Raw genomic sequence first — 25,164 nt, forward strand, 5'->3', positions numbered from 1 at the left:
CTCAAAACTCTATCTCGAATCTTGCTCAACTGAGCATCCTCAAACTGATGAATCCTGACCCGATCCAATAAAGACGACCTCGCCTCAATACAAGCCAAAATCCTGCCCGAGGCTGAAATATCAAGGCAAACAAAACTGTTGGCCAGAGTCTGAACCTCCATGGCCAACAGACGCTCGGAAACAATCAATTGAGCTAAATTCTCCATACTCACTGCCTTGCGACTCAAGGCATCAGCCACCACATTGAGTTTCCCAGAATGATACAGAATAGAGAATTCATCGTCCTTCAGGAGCTCCATCCATCGGCGCTGCCTGGAATTCAGATCTCTCTGGGTAAGCACATGCTGAAGACTACGTTGATCGGTGAAAACCTCACAATGAACACCGTACAAATAATGCCTCCAAATATTCAAAGCGAAGACCACGACCAACAACTCCAAATCATGAGTAGGATAATTCGTCTCATGAACCTTCAACTTTCGGGAAGCATATGCTATCATTCTACCCTCCTGCATCAACATAGTGCCTAAGCCCATACGAGAGGCATTACAATAGACAACGAAGTCCTTACCCTCCACGGGTAATGCTAAGATCAAAGCCGTAGTCAAAAGAAGCTTGAGCTTTTGGAAGCTCTCCTCACAATCATCCGTCCACTGGAAGGGAACGTCTTTCTGAGTGAATCTGGTCAAGGATAAAGCAATAGCAGCAAAACTATTCACAAAGCGATGGTAACAACTGGCCAAACCCATAAAACTACGAATCCCAGTAACAGTAGTGGGCCTTGCCCAACCGCTCACAGCCTCAATCTTTTGTGGATCGACCGTAATCCCATCCTTAGAGGCAACATGGCCCAAAAATGCTGCAGACTCCAACCAGAACTCACACTTAGAAAACTTAGAAAACTTAGCAAACAGGCTATGGCCAAACCTATAAAACTATGAATCCCAGTCATAGTAGTGGGCCTCGCCCAACCCCTTACAACCTCAATCTTCGGTGGATCGACCATAATCCCATCATTAGACACAACATGACCCAAAAATGCTACAGACTCCAACCAGAACTCACACTTAGAAAACTTAACAAACAAGCTATGTTTCTTCAGCAACCTAAGAACAGAACGAAGATGACTCTCATGCTTCTCTCTACTTTTGGAATACACCAAGATGTCATCAATAAACACAATCACGAAGGAGTCATGGTATGGCCTAAAGATGCCTTTCATCAAGGTCATAAACAAAGCCAGGGCATTGGTAAGCCCAAAGACATCACTAAAAACTCATAGTGGCCATATCTCGTCCGAAATGCCATCTTTGGAATATCCTCCGCCTGATCTTCAACTGGTGATAGCCGGAACGCAAATCAATCTTCAAAAACACCGAAGCAGCCAGAAGCTGGTCAAATAGATCATTAATACAAGGCATAAGGCACTTGTTCCGAATAGTGACCTTGTTCAACTGGCAGTAATCAATACACATCCTCATAGTCCCATCTTTCTTCTTCACAAATAACATAGGAGCACCTCAAGGGGAGACACTCGGTCTAATAAACCCCTTGCTCAACAAATCCTGTAACTGCTCCTTCAGATTCCTCAACTTTGCAGGTGCCATCTGATATGGCGGAGTAGATATGGGACGAGCGCCCAGATCCAAGTCAATACAAAAATCAATGTCGCGATCGAGTGCCATACCCGACATATCCGATAAAAATACCTCCGCGAACTAGCTCACAATAGGGATAGACTCAAGGGGTGGAGATGCAACTATCATATCACGAACATGAGCTAAATAAACCAAATACCCCTTACTTAGTAACTTCTTCACCTGAAGGAAGGAAATGATCTTCTTCGGAGCAGGATAAAGAGTACCCTCCACTCAAGCCTAGAGATGCCCGACATAGCTAAGGTGACTGTCTTGGCGTGACAGTCCAAGATCGCGTGATAAGGAGTAAGCCAGGACATACCCAATATAACATCAAAATCCACCATATCGAGAATCATCAAATCTGCCCAAGTGTCATAACTCATAAAAATAACTAAACAAGACCGGTAGACTCGATCAACAATCACAAAATCTCCGACTGGAGTAGACACACGAACAAGTATATCTATGCTATCACAAGACAAATCCCAACTAACGGCATGAAATGTAGACACATACGAATAGGTGGATCTAGGATCAAATAACATAAATGCTGCTCTATGATGGACATAAATGGTACCTGAAATCACAGCATCTGAGGCGTTTGCCTCAGGCCTACCAGGAAATGAGTAACAATGGGCTCCTTCACACCCAGTCTGTGATCCCCCCCTTGTACTCTGAGAATCACCTCTAGCTGGCTAGGAACCACCTCTAGAACCATGGGAAGTTCAGCGGCCTGGCTAAGCACCGCCTCTCTAAGAAGTCCCACCTCGATCACCAGATGATATAGGAGTCCTCGGCGGCTAATAATCCTGCCTGGGTTGGGGACATCTCCTAGCAACATACCCATCCTCTCCACAAGAATAATAGTTAATATGAGACGAATGCTGAAACACGGAAGCTGAAGACTCGGATGAAGCAGCCCTGCCCACTGGTATGGAGAACAAACTCTCAGGAGCTCTCTGCCTAGGTGGCTCACTAGGGGAAGCCTGTAATGCTGAATGCACAGGACGACCAGAATATGGCTGAGGTGACCTCGAAAAGTGACCAGCGCCTCTCAAACCATGACCCTCAAAACTGCGAGTCTGACGCTGTCTCTTGTCGCTACCACTAAAAGCACGGGCCTTAGCGCCCTCAACCATAGAAGCATGCTCGATAATAAAATGGAAGGAAGCCTCGATAGACTCCATTTGAAGACAAAGAATCTGTAGAGAGCCCACTAGTCCCCCAACAAAACGCCTGATCCTATCGGCCTCAGTAGGGATCAAATGAGTAGAATAGCGGGCCAAATATAGGAAGCAGGTCACATAGGACTGCAAAGACATGTCCCTCTGCTCCAAATGCAAGAAAGCCTCCCTGCGCGCCTCTCACAAAGACCGGGGCACATACTTCTCAAGGAAGGCCCGGTAAAATTGAGTCTAGGTCAAAGGTGGGGAACCCTTAGGTCTGCAAGCCACGAAATACCTCAACCACGTCTTCGCGGAGCCGCGAAATTGGTAGGACACATAATCAACCCCGTGGGTCTCTATGATCCCCATCTGGTGCAGCAACTCGTGCATATCAAGATTAAACTCATAAGCATCCTCAGATAAAGTACCGGCAAACCTCGGCGGCTCTAACTTCCTGAATCTCCCAACCAGGTCCTGATCAGAAGCAGTCATAACAACACCCTCCGTAGGCCTAATAACGTCACCAGGAGTGGGTATCACATCAATACGAGAGCCATAGCTGCGGCGGGATGTGTTACCCGTATAGGTCCCTGCTTAGGGGTCTGTGCCCTTACTCTATTCTGTTAACCCCTGCCGAGAGTAGAAACACCGACTGCCGCCTGTTAGGAATCAAGATAAAGCAGAATCCTTGCCATACTGTCATGCACAGCCTGATCAGAAGTAACCTCAGGTTGTGTCCATGCTGGGGCCACACCATTCTCTGTGGCCTGACCTTTATCCGGCTGATACTCGAGCTCAGGAGATGGAGACCTCTCTTGCCGCTGTCCCACTGTAGGAGCCCTACCCCTGGGTGGGGTAGACCCGCTGCCTTTCGCTCTGCCACGCCCTCTGGCTGTCGCTCGCCCTCGAGTGTTAGCCGTAGCTGCGGGCTCTGGCACCTGACCTCGGGCCATAGTCTCGAGTCCTCACCATCTGTGAGAGAAGAGATAAGAGTCAGATACCAATTAGAACAATGTAGCACGAAAGATAGAAAGTGCGATTTCATAAATATCCTATAGCCTCTCGCAGATAAGTACGAAGCTCATCGTACCGATCCACGAAATTCTACTAGACACGCTCTTGTAGTAAAGACCGGGTAACCTAGCGCTCTGATACCAACTTGTCACAACCTATTTTTCCTAAGCCATGCGGGTACTTACCTTTCCACCTCGATAAGCGAACCCTCAACCCAACAATAAATAAAGTCACAATGCATAACTAATCAAGTGAAAAAGAATAGATAAATAAGTCTCACGATATATATATATATATATATATATATATATATATATATATATATATATATATATATATATATATATATATATATATAAAGTGTAGAATAATAATTATACCCCCAGGGTCTAGTCTAAATAATACAAGAGCATCTAAAATGAAAATAATACAAGTCTGAAATAATAATAATAATAATACATAAAGTGTCTATGTCTCTGAATAGAATAGGACATAAAGATAGAGAAGTCTTCAAGGCAGCGAACGACCATGCTCACTCTGAAAACTCGAAGATAAAGCTGAAGCGACTATCAGCCACGTGTCACGGAAGCAGATGTGACCTGATACTCTGCATTCATAAAGGAATGTAGCTAGTCCAGGTCAGTACAAATAACAACACTTATAGGCATTATTGGCCGACTAAGCATAGCTAACACAATTCAGATAATAAAGCAGATAAACCAACAAGTATAAGTCAATGTAATCAAATCCAAGTACACATCATTGCCTAAGTAAAGCATCTAATCCTAAATGTGCCAAGTCTGAATGTATCAAGCCTGAATCCAATATCACAACTACAACACCAAACATTTCATAATCAATCAATAATGCAATGCAATGCAATGCAATAGTGTATGAATACAATGCCATGCAAATGCTGTATACACATGTATTTCGAACGGAAATATTGACATCTCAGTAGCACAACTCTGTGTGACTCGCGAAGTCTAAGTGTCACCCGTCCCGAATCTTTGCCCAAGAGACAGACGAGACCTGGATCTTTACCCACGGGGGGTTCTCACCGGCACCACTCTGGGGGACCCGCGGAATCCATGCACTCACTCAAGCAACGATTCCGGAACTAACATCGGATATCAGCCATTTCACGTCACTCAACTAAAATCGAGCCCACATGCACTCACTCAAACAACGATTCCATAACTAAAATCGAGCCCAGCTCATCACAGTGTTTCACCAAGTATCATCAGTATCTCAACAGTGTATCATGAAAATGAGAGTGCGTGCAATGCATGTATCAATATCAATAATCATACTCAATATCACAACCACCAACAATGGGTACGCCAACAATATATCTGAATCACAAATACCAACAGTGGAAATGCCAACAATATAACCGAATCACAAGTTTCAACAATGGGTACGCTAACAATATCGCAATCAAGATGATAAAATGGAATCCAGTAGCAATCAACAACTCATGGCATCAAGCCAACATATATTGACAACATAACGGGGTGGCTAGTCTCAACACACAACAGGGCCCAACCTAAAAAAATATCCAACCCAACTTCTTACCCAAAGGTTCATATGCTGTCTCCGACAATATAATCTAAATATGTGCTTCGCTATACGAAGTCTCACCAAGGGTTAGCCATAACCTACCTGGATGGCCGAACCGCAATACCAACAACTCACTCCTTTGCCTTGCCTTTCCGCTAAAATTTAGAACCAAAGTAGTCTAAGCATAATCTAAATCTAGATTAGAAATCATGAAGAATGATACTAGTATTGCTACTATTCCATTTAGGTCAATTCTAACCCTAGAAATTGGGGAAACGGACCCACAAGGGAAAAATTGGAAATTCGAAAGAAAAATATCAAATTAAGCACTAGGTGATCATAATTCAACTATTAATTGCTAAATTAACTCATAGATTTACCCAATTTCCAATTTGAAGTAAAACCCCCAATTTGGGTATAAACCCTAAATCTTTGATTCTAAAATTCAACACCAGAAATGGAAGATATATGATTAATAAGCTTAGATTCATCAAAATCTAATATAAATACCATCAATTTCATCATCAATAAGCCTAGGAAAAAATTCATCAAAACCCCCTTCCAACTTCCGTTACTAAGGGATTATTAAAGGAAAGGGGAAATCTATGATGATTAGGATTAAAGGAAGAGTAAAGGAATTAACAAGATTTACCTCCAAGAATATTCCCAAAATATCTCCAAGAACAGTCCCCAAGAGCTCTAATTTCAAAATTGGAGTAAATGAGGGCCTAAAGACTTTTAACACTTCATTAATTATACCCACTGCCCGTCACCCGCTTTAGCGGCATCGGGACTGCCCCAGTGGAGCAACTTCAGTGGTCACTCGAGCGCTTCAGCAGTAAAGGCAAAAATCCATTGACCGCTCCAGTGGCAGGGGTATCGCTCCAGCGGTACCGCTGCTGCCGTGCTGGTGTCGCCAAAACGGGCAACAAACACCAGAAACATACCCAAGTTTCACCATTTGATATGATTTTTTGACTAATTTTTGAGGCCATCTGCTCACATACCATAGCATAGACACACATAAAAACATGCTATGAACACGCTCGTGGCCTCAGAGTTCCCAATGGAGGTCTCGTTGACTGAATCAACTCCCGACACCTCAATTCCAATTTCCCAACCCAAGTCTCAAAATGCATCTGAGTGCATTGGGAACTGAACCAAATACACACATAAGTTTTAAACGACCATCCAGACCTCTCGTAATCGACGGAATCCCGAAAAAGGTCCGTTTACCCAAAAGTCAACGTTGGGTCAACCATTTTTCACCTTAAGCCTATATTTCCCAAAAGTTGCCCGAATCTGGTTTAGATACCTCCGGAAGCGTGCCAACAGTCTCCTCGGGTCAAAATGAGATAATCAATGCTCGGGAAAGGGCGAAAATGTCGAAAAAGCTATAACGACTAGATGGGTCGTTACAAGTAGACTCCCTTCTTTAAGCGTACTCACTATGACAACTTGTTTGAATTATGCAAGGCAACATCTCCACAAGCTATACTGACCCAAGTAATTCCGAAGATATACCTTATTTTTACTGATTCTCGATCAACTCTACTTTTTCCCGACTCTTCAATTCCCCAATTCCAATCAAATCACAATCATCGTCACCGTCTGACTATTTCTCGAACCCACTCAATAGAATACCGCATAATCATAAGTCTTGCACATTAGCCAAGTCAATCCTGGTGAGAGTAGCATGTCACACACTCTACACCCTAGAGTTCCCTTAACAACCTCAACTCTAAAACCGAAAACTTTCTAAATCCAGCATATCACATACATAGTCCTATTACTGCTCTGACGTATATCCGCCAAGGTGCCGTTGCTCAAATTTCCTCAACTCAAATTTTGAAATGTTCTTTATAACTAAAATTTATTCAAACCTCATCACTGATTCACCACTTCAACGCCTTTAAACGCTACTCACCTGTGAAGAATCACCTCTTGGTTTACTTGTCGAATCGGAACAACTCTAACCATTCGCGTGATTATCCCTTTCATTCAATCAACTTAACCAATTAGTAACACCAGTCGTAGTAGAAACTAGCCGAAATTACATCATAGGTATAAGTCTCTCAACCCTAATCTAATATTATATACAACACTCGATAGTTCCTTAAGTACTAGAACTTCACGCTTGACCAACGCTAAAGTCGTCCTTATTAGTCAACCACCGGCTCCTATTGGGCCACGGTATAACCAAACATACTAACTCGACACTAAACCCCTTTATCTATTCTACCATGCATGACCATAATATAATCCTCAAATCAATTAGCTCTCGATTCCACGATGTCCTTATCATTCCTCTAAATAAGATGAACCGGTGAACATATCCTTTACTGAAGAACCAGGACCACAGCAACCCAACATCTTAAATCTCCACTTGTCACAAGTAATATTGCTTTCCGATCTAAAACTGACAACCAACTTCTTGAAAGAACTCACAACCTATTACCATGTATCCACGTCGTAGCCCAGCTTAACTTTCACGACTGATTATGAAATCCACTCCCATACAAATTGCAACCTTAACCTGATGAGCACGTCAGAAACTAATTGTTCCCTTCCTAATAGCGGAGATTAATTTATGTAAATCCTCTTTCTTATGCCTTTGTCCCATTGACACAAAGGTACTCATACCCAAATATCCTAACAAAACTTACTTCGCTACGCTTTTCCCACAAAATTCGTCCTTCATGTCCTTATTCTTAACTTCTCTTCTTATTACTTGTGGTCACTTTACTTTTGCCCAAATTCGATGATCCTTACTGAACTTACACTCGTGCCATGCACACCATCATACTACCCTGACGAAGTTGAAACTTATTCCCAAAACCAATCATATCCCTAACAAATCATTCTTGTTAAGTCATAAATGCACTTCTGCGACTTTCGAGCAGCCGAACATTGAAAATATGGAGATCATGTAACTCTTTGTACTATCTCTCCTATTTTTCAAGAGAACCCCCAGAATGAACGAGTTTTAAACCACCATCCCACACAACTGAAACCTCTAGTCAAAGCTGGATACCAAACTTAGTCACGCGTCCTAACCAGAATGACCCATCTAGTACCGTACCAGGCCATGCCATAACAAAACCGCTCACATAAGAGTTTAGGAATGAGTTTTCACCATACGTGGGAGAAACATACAAGAAAATTCAGATACAATCGACTAGATACCAATTTGAATGAAGTAGCACGAAAGAATAAAAGAATAGGAAGTTTTCTACTGGCCTATAGCCTCTCGCAGATAAGTACAGAGCTCATCGTATCGATCTGCAAGACTCTACTATACATGCTCTTGTACTTGTAAGATCGGTAACCCAGGGCTATAATACCAATTTGTCACGACCCAATTCGTGAATCATGATGGCACCTACACTTTCCCCCTAGGCAGGTGAACCATTCCCAAACCATTTTAGCCATTTATCAAAACTATGCAGAAATGAATAATGATTTAGCTGACAGATTCAAATTATATAAATGATAAGTACAAAAATAATAATAACTCCAAAATTTGGTCTGTACTAGTACAAGAGCCTCCATTACATAGATACAATTCTGATAGAAAGTACAAATATCTAAATATCAATACTATCTTAATATTACAAATAGAGAGTTAAATACAAAGAAGATTCCTAGCCCAAATGCTCACCGTGGAATCTCTATTAAGTAGACTCAGATCACACTCGAGGACGGGACTAGAACTAGTAATAGACTCTGCACTAAAAGAAAGAATACAACAAGAGTAGCATCTGTAGAAACAACAAGTACTGGTAAGTATTATAGGCCGACAACAATTAGTTCACATATGTAAAGCAAGAAATCAACAAGTATGCAGACAAGCAATCAAGCATACTTACAAATCACATTATCATTATAATCAAGGACTTCCACCCATTCATACGTCATACATAAACTAACTTTCCAAGTCATAAGCCTAGCTGAAGCAAATAAAACAACAAGTCTGTCGAGTATCAATAATCTCACATCGATAATCACGAATCCAAGTTTTGAACCTAGGCAGAGTCACTAATCTAAATCTAGTCCAGTCCATAATCAGATTTACGGCACAACAATGGTACAAAAAAACCATACCAAATAAAAAATAAATAGTCATACGATGATATAGTATGAAATGTAATGACGTGCAATGTAATATAATGCAATGCATTGGCCAAATATCTCAAACCAGTACAGACATGCTATTGACATTGTTCGTACAATAGTCATGATTCACGGGGGACCCATGGCGTATATGCACCACTCACTCCGGAACATACCTCAGATCACGAATACACAATAGGTCACATCCTCACCCCCTCTCAAATGAGCCTTATATATATATATATATATATATATATATATATATATATATATATATATATATATATATATATATATATATATATATATATATAATTACACAAGATGAGTTTTCAAAATATGGTTCAAGTATAGAAACCCCAATTTGGAACATCAACATAGATGTAAGCAAGAGGAATGAGAATGAATACATAATACTCAACCAAGGAATAAATTAGCGAACTAGTTCAATCAGCATTGAGAGTCTATGACACTCTTTACTTCCAAATATAGCAAGTAAACCTCATACTACGTCTTGTGTCACCAAAGTGCTCTATTTTCTCATTTATCATCATCAGTACCAGGTCATAATTCGATATCAGTATATATGTGGTATGAGAACATATGCCATGCATGATATCATCATCAAAAGTATATCATAATCAAGATTTAAACCATGCATTATCATAATTATACAACACGATGATAAATGACACAATAAGAGAGAAATGAGTGCAACACGTATCACAAAAAAACAATTAAGGCAACAAGCCTAGTCACAATAAAAGGGCAACAAGCCACAATTAACAACAACCAGCCTAATAGAATTCCATCCCAACTCGGCTTATGTTATTAAATATAAGGAAAAGTCGTGCGAGTGGTTAGAGGTGTTCAGATTCGATAAATGAGGTAAGAGGTGATTCGTCAAAGGCTAGCTATGTTAAGGATTTTAAGTAAAGGGTTAGTAAACAAGGATGCTTGAAATGGGAGATTAACGATGGGTTAATTGAGTTAAGTTCGGGATAACATTTTGGAGATTGAGTAAGGTAATTTGAGCAAGGACGCTTCAGTGAGATACATGAGGATATTAGTAAGACTATTATGTGATACGTTGGATTTAGAGAACGTTCAATTTAGGGAGGTAAGCATTGAGGAAAATCTAATGTGCAGAGTGTGTGGTATGATCCTATCTCCAGGATTGATTCGGCTAACTTACAAGACTTGTTATTATGCAGTATTTGATGGAGTGAATTCGAGGATTGATTGCGGTATCGATGATCATGAATTGATTAGAAATTGGGAAATTTGACGAGTCGATAAAAGGTATAGTTGATCGAGAGTCGGAAAGAATGAGGTACATCTTGGGATTACTTGTGCCTATTTAGATTGTGGCGATGTTTGCTTGTATATTCAAATAAGGTGTGATTGTTACGTGAGCTTAAGCAAGAAAGTCTACAAAAATGGACTAAGTGATATGAGAAAATTTTTGTGAGGTTCGTGATCGACAACTAGTGATAAGTATATTTCAGTGAACCGACATGTTGACGTTTATAAGAAGTGGCTTGGTGGTACACCGTTGGATAAGTTCGTAACATTCTACAGTGGATGAGTTAGCATGCTTTAAGAGAAAAGATTGCAAAATCCCTATCATGTGAGGACGAGAGTTATATTTTCGAGGTGAGAATCTACTCATGGTAATATATTATGTGGCAAGTAATATCGACTGGACAGTTTAGGTAAGCGCTTTTGGTTATTAAAGACTTGGAAGTGATTTCGTGAGATTTAGAGCGGCAATTGTAAGATTGGATACTTTCGGAAAATTTATGGGTATATCAATGTGATACAATGAGAGGTTTGATAGTTATATAATTATTATATGATTCCTCGGGTTTTGCATCAAAAAGTTCAGGGTTGTATCGGATTTGCGTATGGAGTAAAGTTTGAGAAACATCTAGATTTAAATCATAAAGTATAGTTCTTCGGTACTAAGTTGACAGATTGGATAGGACTCAACTTGTGCAGTCGAGGGTGACAGACAAGATTTGTTTTGCATGAGTAAAAGATTAGAATCGGCTGCCACAGATGTGTGGTAGGACTGTAATTGTGTCGAAAATTTTGAGTCAATTCGAGTAACTATTGGTGGTATGCAAGGATGGTGCATTCATTCAGGGTCAAAATCGTTCGAGTTAAGCTTGTTGGACTATGTTATCTTTCCAATAGGATCTATGAGTTTCCAGTAAATCACCAGTAAGGATTAGTTGCAGTTCAGATGTGATGTATGAAAGGTTTATCGATTTTTATCAAGGCTTGCAAGTGAATTCAATGATTTTGTTCCTAAGAACAGTTATTCGGGTAGTATATCGATACAATGGGCTTGGTAATGATTGATTAGGTGCAATGGTTGTGATATGTCTTTAGAGTGATCCGATGGTTTCCTATGGACTTGGTTTCACTGTAAGTAAGATCGGTTTTTATAGGATTACGTAGAATTCTTCGATGGAGCAAGGGTTCATTTCTCGCAAGAGTAAGTAATGGTTTTGGGCTCGTAGTGTGTATTCATGTGTTTCTAAGAAATCGTGGTTTGATGAACGACTGAGAAGGGTGAAAAAAAGGGTTCGCGAAATCAGAATATTCTACCGGTTCAGAGTGGGCTATGATTGTGTTTATGTCTAAAGGTTTGTGCTATTTCGAGGGATGCATGTGAGACCTATAGATCGCTTTAGAGGCATGGCTATGTCGAATAAGAGAGTTCCGGTAAAAACGGTTATTTTATTCAGGAATCAGTTGTGAGAGCATTTCGAGTATGGTTACATAGAAAATAGGGTCCTTGACTATGTTAAGGAAGTGTTGACTGATAAGGTGAGTGAGCTGCGATTGTGGTATGCTGCATGCCATTGAGGCTTCATGTTGATTTTGAGAATAATTCCCTGGTTGCCATCAGTCTTTATACTCTCTTTCTTCGCTCGAGGACGAGCAATTGTTTAATTGGTATCTGATGTAATGACCCATTCATTCGTTATTGTATTTTTGATCATTTTGCCCGGTTGACCCATCCCCGAGCCTCATTAGTACTATTTTGACCCAAGGGAATAGGTGGCACGGTTCCTTAGGCTTTGGTTTGGGCTTTGATGTAGTTTTTGGGAAATTTGGCTCTTAAGTGAAAAACCGTTTGACTCACAGTTAACTTTTAGGTAAACTGACATTTTTCGAAAATTCGTCGATTCCAAGAGGCCTGGATGATCATTTGTTACTGATTGGTGGGTTCGGTTCGGTTCTCAATGCAATCAACTGCGTTTTGGGACTTGTGTTGGAAAGTTAATTTTAGGGCGTTGGGGAGTTGACTTGGACAACGAGACCTCTATTGGGAATTTCGAGACCATGAGTGCATTCGTAACACGTTTTTATGTATATCTGCATATTTGGTTTGTGCCCGGAAGGTTAGGGTGGTTCCGTGTAGCATCCCCTCTGGGATGATACCACTTACGAAGCAAAAGATAATTTCACACTTACAATGTTTATAGAAATTTATGCCAAAATATAATTACAATAATTTAGATGCGGAAATAGGCCCATGCGAAAAAGGTTTAAAAGTGCGACATTTTCTTTCTTAACGAAGCACTTCGTAACATCCCTTGAAGAAATACAATATCAGAGTATCAATTTAATATGGTAGCACCCTTCTTGAATAACAAAAATGTTGAAGCAACTTCCTAATGAAATTATATTTCCATTCAGCACCATTGCAAGTTCATATTATACACGAATTTCAAACATGTGAACATCAAAAGAAAACTAGTCTCCTCCTTGGCACATAATTACAAGATAAAGTGTAAATTTAGTACATGCCATGACTTGGGTTGAAAGCACACCCTAAAATAGTAAAACAAGTCACCAAGTTCAAGTTACAAGCATATGGTCTTGTGTCCAACAAGCCTCCAAAATTTCATACATAAGTGTGACAGATGGATCATGTACAAGTCCCCAAAATTTTACAAGACCTAGACGCATATGCAAATGTGATCTTCACTAAGGCTCCCAAAAGTCTACTCCAAATGGCCATCTACAAATCTCTTCCCGTACATTACCTAAGATAGAAAACAACTATCGCTAAGCATAAAGCTTAGTGGCGTATAAACTTCGGGCTTGGAGCCATTAGATTCTCCAATTCCCTTATCCGTCGTAGGTAGCTCAATAAGATAATAATAAATCAAGTAACCAAGTATATCAAAAGTATCAAATATCAAACCTTGAAGAGTTTCAAAATATCTATTTAGTGAATATTTAGCAATACTTGAGATGATAACCATACAATGGTATAAGCTGAAGAGAAACGAAACAACACATCAAGATACTTCAAAATTCCAGAAAATAAAGATATTCCAACTTCAAGTTTATACACAAACCTTGGTGTTTTATCACACAACAAGTTCTACCACAACTCGAGGAGTTGAAATCGTCTACGCCATAGACCAACCAAAGTCCACTTCGTCAAACAATTCCTCTTAGCTTGTACAAGAGCATATATACCTTAAATACACAATCAAATATCTATTTAAGTTCAATGGTTTCAGCACGTCGAAACTAAACATGAAATCAGTGAAAATTACCCTAAACCGTCAAAACAGAAATTCTGGACAGTACTACTATCTTGTATTGTGGTTCAGTTTCAAGGGGTAAACGGCAAAACTAGACTTTGTGGCCTTAATGAAAGTTATAGATATATGTCTTGGGGTTTCAGAGAAATTTAAATCACTCCTATAGTAGTTTTGTAATACAAGATATGCTCAAAATACTAACAGTAGTACATGTAGGGTTTGCAAAACAGAAATATGGGCAGCACCTACCCTGTACTTCATCACCCCTTTTCCAGTAAATAAAAGAAAAACTGGGTTTTGGAGCTTGAATAAAAGTTGTAGGGAAATGAAATATCTTTCTATAATATCTTGGATCACTTAAAACTAAATTTTATACAAGGTAATATGCTGAAAACACTAACAACTGTCCAGTTCAAAAACGGGTTCTGAACTTACCTCAATCGTGCGGAGTTGTTTGTGGCTCAACCAAAACAAGTCTTGATGATTGATTTAGTGGGATAATTTTATGAGTGGAGAGGGGTTTTGGGGGTTTTATTTTCTTGGAGAAAAAAATAGTGGAGGTGGTGGAGAGGATAAGATCCTTAAAAGATATTATATACTCCCTAGGATAAGGATGGAAGAAAAATTAATAAAATAAAATAAAGGTGGCTGCGCACTTTTATATATATCTATTGTATTTCATACATTTTTTATCAAGAGGATGATAAGTGGTGAACATAACAACATCACGAAACCCCCTTGTAAATATTAACACAATCTAAAGTAAGAAATTTTCATATATCGTCAAATTCACATAGGGAGTGCGAAGTAAATATATCCTTATTATAAAGATATGATCAATTGAAAATTCAAGTATTGGTTTAAAAAACTTTTGGGGTGTTACAACTCTCTCCCCCTTAAGAAATTTCATCCCGAAATTTACCTTATGCTGGTCTCGAAACAAATGGTGATATTGAATTCGCATATCCTTTTCTCGCTCCCAGGTAGCCTCTTTGCCAGAATGATTTCTCCGAAGGACTTTTACTAATGGGATTTTCTTGTTTCTAAGATCTTTTGTCTCATGCGACAAGATTTGGATAGGTTCCTCTTCGTATATCAAGTCAGGACTGACCTCAATAGTTTCAACAGGAAGAATATCAGATGGATCTGAGCGATATCTTCTAAGCATAGAAACATGGAAGACATTGTGGATCTTATCTAACTCCCGTGGAAGAGCTAGTTTATATGCAACTGGGCCAACTCTCTCAAGTACTTCGTATGGTCCAATAAATTGAGGACTAAGTTTTCCTTTTTTGCCAAATCTCATAATATTCTTCCATGGAGAAACATTTAAAAACACCTTATCTCCCACTTGATGCTCAATTTCACGCCTCTTAAGATCAGCATAAGACTTTTGTCTATCTGAAGCAATTTTTAGACGATCTTTGATGATTTTTACTTTATCTTCAGTTTATTGCACAATCTCAGGACCAACCAATTTTCTCTCACCAACTTCACTCCAACAAAGAGGAGTTCTACATTTTCTCCCATATAATGCTTCATAAGGAGGCATGCCAATACTTGATTGGTAGCTATTGTTGTAAGCAAATTCTATCAAGGCTAGGTGTTTGTACCAACTACCCTCAAATTCCGTAATGCAAGCTCGAAACATATCTTCTAAGATTTGAATTATCCTTTCGGACTGGCCGTCTGTCTGAGGATGGAAAGAAGTACTAAAGTTCAACCTAGTACCCAAAGGTTCTTGCAAGCTAGTACAAAATCTGGATGTAAACCTCGGGTCTCGGTCAGATACAAAAGAAACAGGAACTCCATGCAGCCTCACAATCTCATTAACGTACAATTCTGCTAAACGTTCAAGTGGGTAGTCCACTCTGATGGCCAAGAAATGAGCACTCTTGGTTAGCCTATCAACTATAACCCAAATTGCATCATGATTTCTTTGAGTGCGTGGAATCCCAGAAACAAAGTCCATAGTTATTCTTTCCCATTTCCACTCTGGTATCGACAAGGGTTGTAACAAATTAGTTGGGACTTGATGCTCGGCCTTTATTTGCTGACAAACTAAGCATTTAGAAATGAACTCTGCAATGTCTTTCTTCATATCATTCCACCAATAGTGTTCTTTGATGGTTTGGTACATTTTAGTACCTCCAGGGTGCATTGCACATGGTGAGGTATGTGTTTCATTCAGAATTTCTTTCCTCAAGTTCTCATCTTTAGGAACACATAACCTATTTCGATAAAATAGAACACCATCCTCCCTTAATTTAAAATCAAGCTTTTCTCCAGTTTGAACTTCTTTGATCAATTTCACAAGTTTCCCATCTAACTTCTATGCTTCTTTCACTTGTTCAAGTAGAACTAGCTTGACTTGCAAATTAGCAACAATAAAAATATCAATAATTAAATGCAAGACAAGCATTCATGGCTCTCAATTCAAGAAATAAAGCCAAAGGACTTAGAGATAAACTAGCAAAGGCTTTGCGACTTAGAGCATCTACAACCACATTGGCTTTAGCCGGATGATAGTCAATGATACAGTCATAATCTTTAATGAGTTCAAGCCATCTACGTTGTCTCAAATTCAACTCTTTCTGTGTACCTAAGTACTTCAAACTCTTGTGATCGGTAAATATGTGACACTTTTCTCCATATAAGTAATGTCTCCAAATTTTCAAAGCAACCACTATGGAAGCAAGCTCAGTCATGAGTAGGATAATTCAACTTATGTGGTTTCAATTTTCAAGAGGCATACCCAACCACTTTCCCTTCCTGCATCAGGACATAACCCAAACCATGATGAGAAGCATCACTATGTATCACATACTCTTTCCCTTCAACTGGTAGAGTAAGTATAGGAGCTTGTGTCAATAAGGATTTGAGCTTTTCAAAGCTCTCTTGGCATTTGTCATCCCATACGAACTTCACATCCTTCCTCAAGAGTTTGGTCAAAGGAGAGGCTATAATGGAGAAGCCTTTGACAAACCTTCTATAGTATCCCCCTAAGCCCAAGAAACTTCCTACTTCAGTTGGACTTTTAGGCGGTTTCCATTCAACAATAGCTTGAATCTTACTAGGATCCACCTTCACACCTTCAGCTGACACAACATGTCCCAGAAAATCCACTTCACCAAGCCAAAATTCACATTTGGAAAGCTTAGCATAAAGCTTTTTCTCTTCCCAAATTTGTAAAACAATCCGGAGATGATTTTCATGATCTTCACTATTCTTGGAATATGTTAAAATATTATCTATAAAGACCACCACAAATTGGTCAAGATAAGGCTTGAACACGCGATTCATCAGATTCATGAATGCTGCAAGAGCATTCGTCAACCCGAACAGCATCACCAAAAAATCATATTGACCATATCGAGTCCTAAAGGCAGTTTTAGGGACATCTTGTTCACTTACCCACAGTTGGTAATACCCAGACCTCAAGTCAGTTTTTAGAACAACCTAGCACCCTTTAGCTGGTCAAATAAATCATTAATCCTAGGCAGTGGATATCTATTCTTAATTGTTACCCTGTTCAATTGCCGGTAATCAATACAAAGCCTAAGAGTGCCATCAAATAAAACAGGAGCTCCCTAGGGAGAAACACTTAGGCGAATAAAACCTTTCTCAAGAAGTTCTTGCAGTTGAATTTTCAACTCCTTCGATTCTGCTGGAGCCATTCGGTAAAGAGTTATAGGAATAAGAGTAGTTCTAAGAATAACCTCTATAGGAAATTCAACTTCCCTTTCCGGGGGTAACCCAAGAAGATTTTCAGGGAAAACATCAGGAAATTCACAGACGACCGGTATATCCTTAAGGCTTGGACTTTCCAAGTGTGTATCAAATATATGAGCAAGATAAGCTTCACAACCCTAACTAACCATCTTTCTTGCCACAACCGCATGGATAATGTTAGATGTCAATGATCTTTCACCTTGAACAATCATGTGTGAAAATGAAGGAGCTCTAAAGGTCAAACGCTTTGACCTACAATCCACTACTGCATGGTATCTATGAAGCCAATCCATACCGACGATGATATCATAGTCTTGGAAAGGAATTTCAATCAAATCAGCAGGGAAGACTAGATTTTGAATCACCAAGGGAGAACCTCGATAGATTTGATTACAAACAATCTGTTCACCCAAAGGACTATGGACAAGCAGACCATAATCAAGTCTCACAGATTTCACATTTTTAGGAAAAACCAAAGATGAACTAACATAGAAATATGTAGAACCAGGATCAAATAATATAACAACACATAAGCCAAATAAGTGAAATTTACCAACAACCATGTCTGCCCCATCTTGGTCATCCCTCGATCTCATAGCATAAGATCGTGCTGTAGCTCTTGACCCACTAGCTTGATTGGCTCCACCTTCACTTGTTGCTTGTGTGTTTCTAGATCTTGCACCTCTATTCCCTTGAGAAGGAATGGTAATAGGTTTCTGAGCTGAGCCTTCCTTACGCGGAGAAGAAATAGGGTTAGGATTAGGACAATACTTCATTTTATGATCGAAGCTCCCACAATTAAAACAAGCACTAGAAGCTCTCCTACTAGTACCGGAGTGATTCTTTCAATATTGTGCACAAGTGGGTATACGAGTCTTGCCTTGGATATAGCTTGGAGTGCCAGCAGTAGAGAAATTTGATCTATTTTTCTTATGTCGGGCTGACTTGTGAACACTACCAGCTTTGGAATTGTCAAACCTTCTCCTTTTAGATGGACCTCCTAAACCTGCATCAACTTTTCTGAACTTGTTTTCATTTCTACTAGCTTGTTCCTTGTCGATCCTTTCCCAAGTAAGAGCAGCTGAAATTAATTTACAAAAGTTCTCATGTTGTAGGACCACCACCTATTTTCTGATGGAATTATTCAAACCATCTTCAAATTTCCTGCACTTATCTTTTTCGTTATTAATAATACCACCAGCATAACGAGAAAGCCTGAGAAACTTCTGTTGATATTCAGCAATAGACATACCCCCTTGTTCTAAATTCAGAAACTTCTTTTTCTTAGCATCATGATAAGCAGGTGGGACATACTTCATATGAAATTCTTTCACAAAATCATTCTAATTAAGAATAGGAGGTTTTGCCTTTTCATTCGGTACACTTACCCACCAGTCATAGGCATCTTTTTATAACAGTGAGACAGCATACTTAAATTTGGCAGCGTCTGAACACTCTAATTGCTCAAATACTCTTTCCATGCACTCCAACCACTGCTCGACATCCGTAGGATCAACAGTGCCTTCAAACTCAACTCCACCCATTTTTATCATTTTCTTAAAGTTCATTTCATTAGGGTCGGGCATTCTTCTAGCCATGTGACGAAAGAAATTAGCCATTTGTTGAAAAGAAGGATCAACAGCAGGAGTACTTTGACTAATATAAGAATGTGACCCAATTCTTGCACCCTGATTATTTCCCACTTCAGATCCATTAGTACGAGGAAGATTAGAATAAAAAAATGTTCTCCAACCCCTTCTTGTAAGTGAGGTTTGGCATTAGAGTTATTTAAACCTCACGAGCGGCTTCCATAGGTCTATTAGAGGAAGAATAAGCCATGACTTAATTCTTACATAACGGAAGATCACATTGCATTAGGGATATGTACATGATGCATATGCACAATACATGCAACAAAACATTCTAAAAAGAAACAAGTATACCAACAAGTCACAACAAAAGTCCTAGAGTTACAAACCTAGGCTCTGATACCAAAACTTGTAGCATTCCCTCTGGGAGGATACCACTTACGAAACAAAAGCTAATTTCAAACTTACAATGTTTATAGAAATTTATGCCAAAAGATATTCACAATAATTTAGATGCGGAAATAGGCCCATGCGAAAAAGGTTTAAAAGTGCGACATTTTCTTTCTTAACAAAACACTTCGTAACATCCCTTGAAGAAATACAATATCAGAATATCAATTTAATATGGTAGCACCCTTCTTGAATAATCAAAATGTTGAAGCAACTTCCTAATGAAATTATATTTGCATTTAGCACCATTGCAGGTTCATATTATACACGAATTTCAAACATGTGAATATCAAAAGAAAACTAGTCTCCTCCTTGGTACATAATTACAAGACAAAGTGTAAATTTAGTACATGCCATGACTTGGGTTAAAAGCACACCCTAAAATAGTAAAACAAGTCACCAAGTTCAAGTTACAAGCATATGGTCTTGTGTCCAACAAGCCTCCAAAATTTCATACATAAGTGTGACATATGGATCATGTACAAGTTCCCAAAATTTTACAAGACCTAGACGCATATGCAAATGTGATCTTCACTAAGGCTCCCAAAAGTCTACTCCAAATGGCCATCTTTAATCTCTTCTCGTACATTACCTACGATAGAAAACAACTATCGCTAAGCATAAAGCTTAGTGGCGTATTAACTTTGGGCTTGGAGCCATTAGATTCTCCAATTCCTTTATCCGTCGTAGGTAGCTCAATAAGATAATAATAAATCAAGTAACCAAGTATATCAAAAGTGTCAAATATCAAACCTTGAAGAGTTTCAAAATATCGATATCAATATTCGAAGGCTCAAGTGTCAAGAAAGCGTATAATTCAATTCAAGAGAGTTTGTCAAATAACCAATTTCGCCCAATATGTACGTCATGCCATCACACCAAGCATAATCAATATCAAGATGGATCGAAGCCCCAAATCAAGTAGGGTCATCACCCAATAATCAAGAGAATCAAGAGCCATGTTGAAAGTGGCTTTCCACTCATACTCGAAAATGGACAGAAGTCCATCATCAAGACGAAATGTAAATCAAAAGTCAAGATGGGTAAGATCCTAATCAAGAGGCATGCCGATATCGGTGCCAAATTCACCGCAACAAGAAGTACAAAGTCCCAACAGGAATGCAAAATGATCAAGCAATTCGTACAAGTGGGCGATTTAGCGAATATTTTGCAATACTTGAGATGATAACCATACAATGACATAAGTTGAAGAGAAAGGAAACAACATATCAAGATACTTCAAAAATTCCAGAAAATAAAGATATTCCAAGTTCAAGTTTATACACAAACCTTAGTGTTTTACCACACAACAAGTTCTACCACAACTCGAGGAGTTCAAATCGTCTACGCCATAGACCAACCAAAGTCCACTTCGTCAAACAATTCCTCTTAGCTTGTACAAGAGCATATATACCTTAGATACACAATCAAATATCTATTTAAGTTCAATGGTTTCAGCACGTCAAAACTAAACATGAAATCAGTTAAAATCACCCTAAACCGTCAAAACAGAAATTCTGGACGGTACTACTGTCTTGTATTGTGGTTCAGTTTCAAAGGGGTAAACGGCAAAAATAGACTTTGTGGCCTTAATTAAAGTTATAGATATATGTCTTGGGGTTTCAGAGAAATTTAAATCACTCCTATAGCAATTTTGTACTACAAGATATGATCAAAATACTAACAGTAGTACATGTAGGGTTTGCAAAACAAAAATCTGGGCAGCACCTGCCCTGTACTTCATCAACCCTTTTCCAGAAAATAAAAGCAAAACTGGATTTTGGAGCTTGAACGAAAGTTGTAGGTCTATGAAATAGCTTTCTAGAACATCTTGGATCACTTAAAACTAAATTTTATACAAGGTAATATGCTGAAAACATTAACAACTGTCCAGTTCAAAAACGGGTTTTGAACTTACCTCAATCGTGCGGAGTTGTTTGTGGCTCAACCAAAACAAGTCTTGATGATTGATTTAGTTGGAGAATTTGATGAGTGGAGAGGGGATTTGGGGGTTTTATTTTCTTGGATAAAACAATATTGGAGGTAGTGGAGAGGATAAGAGCCCAAAAAGATATTATATACTCCCTAGGATAAGGATGGAAGAAACATTAATAAAATAATAAAAAAAAGGTGGCTTCCCACTTTTATATATATATATATATATATATCTATTGTATTTCGTACATTTTGTTTATCGAGAGGATGATAAGTGGTGAACATAACAACATCAAGAAACCCCCTTGTAAATATTAACACAATCTAAGTAAGAAATTTTCATATATCGTCAAATTCACGTAGGGAGTGTGAAGTAAATATATCCTTACTATAAAGATATGATCAATCGAAAATTCAAGTATTGGTTTAAAAAACTTTTGGGGTGTTACATTCCGAGTGTCTATTTCAAGTTTGGAAGACATTAGAATTTTCTGGTGTCTGGTGAGCGCTATAGCGGTGGGTTGACCGCTATAGCGGTGGCGCCATAGCAGTTAGGTGACTACTATAGTGGCTTCACTATGGTAGCCTGTTGACCGCAAAGGCGGCCGACGGGCAGTTTTCTGATTTAAATGCCTTCGGGAAACCCTTATTTCTTCCCATTCCTTATATTATACTTCCTTAGCATCTTGGAGGCGATTTGAGGAGGGTTTCGTCAGATTTATCTTGAGGGTAAGTTCTCTAATCTCAATATCTTCCATTACCGTTCCTAAGTAGGAATCCATGCTAGTGACCTCATAGAATTTGGACAATAAGAGAGGGTTTTGGATATCTTTCTAGAATAAGTTGTTAATCATAAAACCTTGATTTATTGGTGGGTTAAGCTTGATTAAGCATGGAATTGTTGAGTAGTAACTATGTAAACATGATTCCTTCATTATTAGTGGCAATTTGTGAGATTTAAAGTTAGGGTTTTTACCCAAAATTGGGGGTTTCACCTAGAATCTGAATTTGAGTATTTCATGAGTTAATATAGCTTCTAATTGATGGGAATTTATCACCTAGATTATGAATTTCATGTTTAAGCTTAGAATCCCTAATTTCTCCTTTTTAGTTCATAAACCCCATTCCATGGGTTAGAATTTGAGACTTGAATAGAAGTAAGGTTTTGCATGATGATTCTTCTTGATACTAATTCCATATTCGGATATGGCTATACTTTCATTATCTTGAGGCGCAACGAAAGGTAAAGTCGAACGATTGACACTTTGAGTTGTTGTTCGGCCTTCCAGGTAGGTTACGGCTTACCTTCTTGTTAGACTTCAGTTAGCGAAGCATATGTATAGTTAGTTTATGTTGCAGAAAACATATAAGCCTTTGAGTATGAAGTTGGGTTGGAGATTGACTTAGGTTGGGCCTTGTTGTATGATTTGGGGGCTAGCCACCTCGTTTTGTTGTTGACTTACCTTGATCTATTTACTTACTGGCTTATTGCCACGTTGAGACATTGGGTATTTGTGACTAGTGATATATCATGACTATGATATTGCAGTGCTACTTGATTAAGACTAGGGATGAGAATTGTGATTCTATTACGGCTTATTGTGTAGCCTAATTATTGCTATTACTTGTGTGCCTGGTGTGGTACTGTTTGGGATTGAATTGGTTGTTGATATTACATTACATCGTATTCATACTCATTTTCATGATACATTGATATTGGATGGTTATGGTAATGATGATGATAAGTGAGAGAGTGTAGCCTCCGAGGTCCTTACCGGAGAGCGTGATGGAGAGATGAGAGTCCGTGATCCGAGATCATTTACCTAAGCGGAATGAGTGTTGATAAGAGATCATGTTGTTGTCATCTGCATACTTGAATCATTCATTGAACACTCACTTTTCATATATATATATATATATATATATATATATATATATATATATATATATATATATATATATATATATAAGGCACATTTGACCGAGGGTGACGATATGACCTATGTTGTTTCTGAAAGTACTTGGGAGGTTTTATACTAATTGTGCGACCATTCTATGTTGTGTGATACGGGATGGTCGGCAGGCGTGAAGGGTGGAAAGGTTATCTCTAGGCTGTGTGTTACGGAGCGACATCGTACATGGACTTGGCGGGTCCTGCATGGGTCATGACCGTCGAGATGTGATGTTCCACTCGAGGCATGTGTGTACACGGTATTGATAAATGGCCATTGCATTCATATCATCCATATCATTACATTGCATTGAACTTGTTATCATCACTGTGATTGGATTGTTATTGTGTTGTGGATACTTGATCGGATACTTGATTGAATATTTTACCGGTTATGATGAGTACTTGGAACACTTGAGATTAGATGCTTAACAATAAGCTTGATCAGATATGATGAGACTAGGAACACTCGGGTTTAGATACTTCACTATATACTTGATCACTTATGGAACCTTGTCGGTAGCTGATGGTTTGAATACTTGTGTGAATTGTTGATACTCGAGGACTTGATATTATTGAAGGGAATAAATTATACTTGTACTTGATTATGAGCATGCCTATCTTTCATTTACTTTCTGTATATATGTTAGCTAACTGAGGACAGCCTATGATATCTACCAGTACTTGTTGTTTGTACTGACCTGTACTTGCTGATTCTTTTATGAATGCAGAGTACCTGGATAGATCTACTTCTACCCCTCGTGGTTGATATCGGAGAATTGCTGATTTGAGTCTCTTCAGGGTGAGCATGAGGACATTCGCTGCCCGAAAACTCTTTCTATTATTATGTCTTGCTTTTCGTCCTACGACATGATTTTGAGACTATTGATGTATTATTATTATTATTCAGACTTGTAGTATTTAGTTAGATGCTCTTGTATGACCAGACCAGATACTGGGGTGGATTTCTTTTACTTCATCACTTATTTATATTATATTTGTGAGACTTCGTTATTTTTCTTTCTTTCACTATTTTCTATAAATTGTGAATGTTAAGTTAAGGGTTCGCCTACCTAGGTGGGAATGGTAGGTGCCCACATGACTTACTGAAATTGGGTTGTGACAGAACATTTTGGGGGTTATGATCAAGAAAAGATAATGGAGGAGTTTGATTAATAAAATAAACATTGGAGAAGTTTGAATTTTGGCTATGTTTTATATAGAGAAGGGTGTATTGTTATCGTTGTAAACTAAAGAATTTTTTATTTTATTACCGTTGTAAAAAATCTATAGTCCATCAATCAAAATAATGCTAAGTATACCGGGTCAATAATATACCAAACTAATAATAAACCATATTTATCTATACTAACTGAGTGCAAAGGAATATTATAGACTATTATGACCGATGATAAACCAAAGAAATAAAGGCGACTG

The sequence above is a fragment of the Lycium barbarum genome, chromosome 2 (genome assembly GCF_019175385.1).
Source record: "Lycium barbarum isolate Lr01 chromosome 2, ASM1917538v2, whole genome shotgun sequence".
Classification (NCBI taxonomy): domain Eukaryota; kingdom Viridiplantae; phylum Streptophyta; class Magnoliopsida; order Solanales; family Solanaceae; genus Lycium; species Lycium barbarum.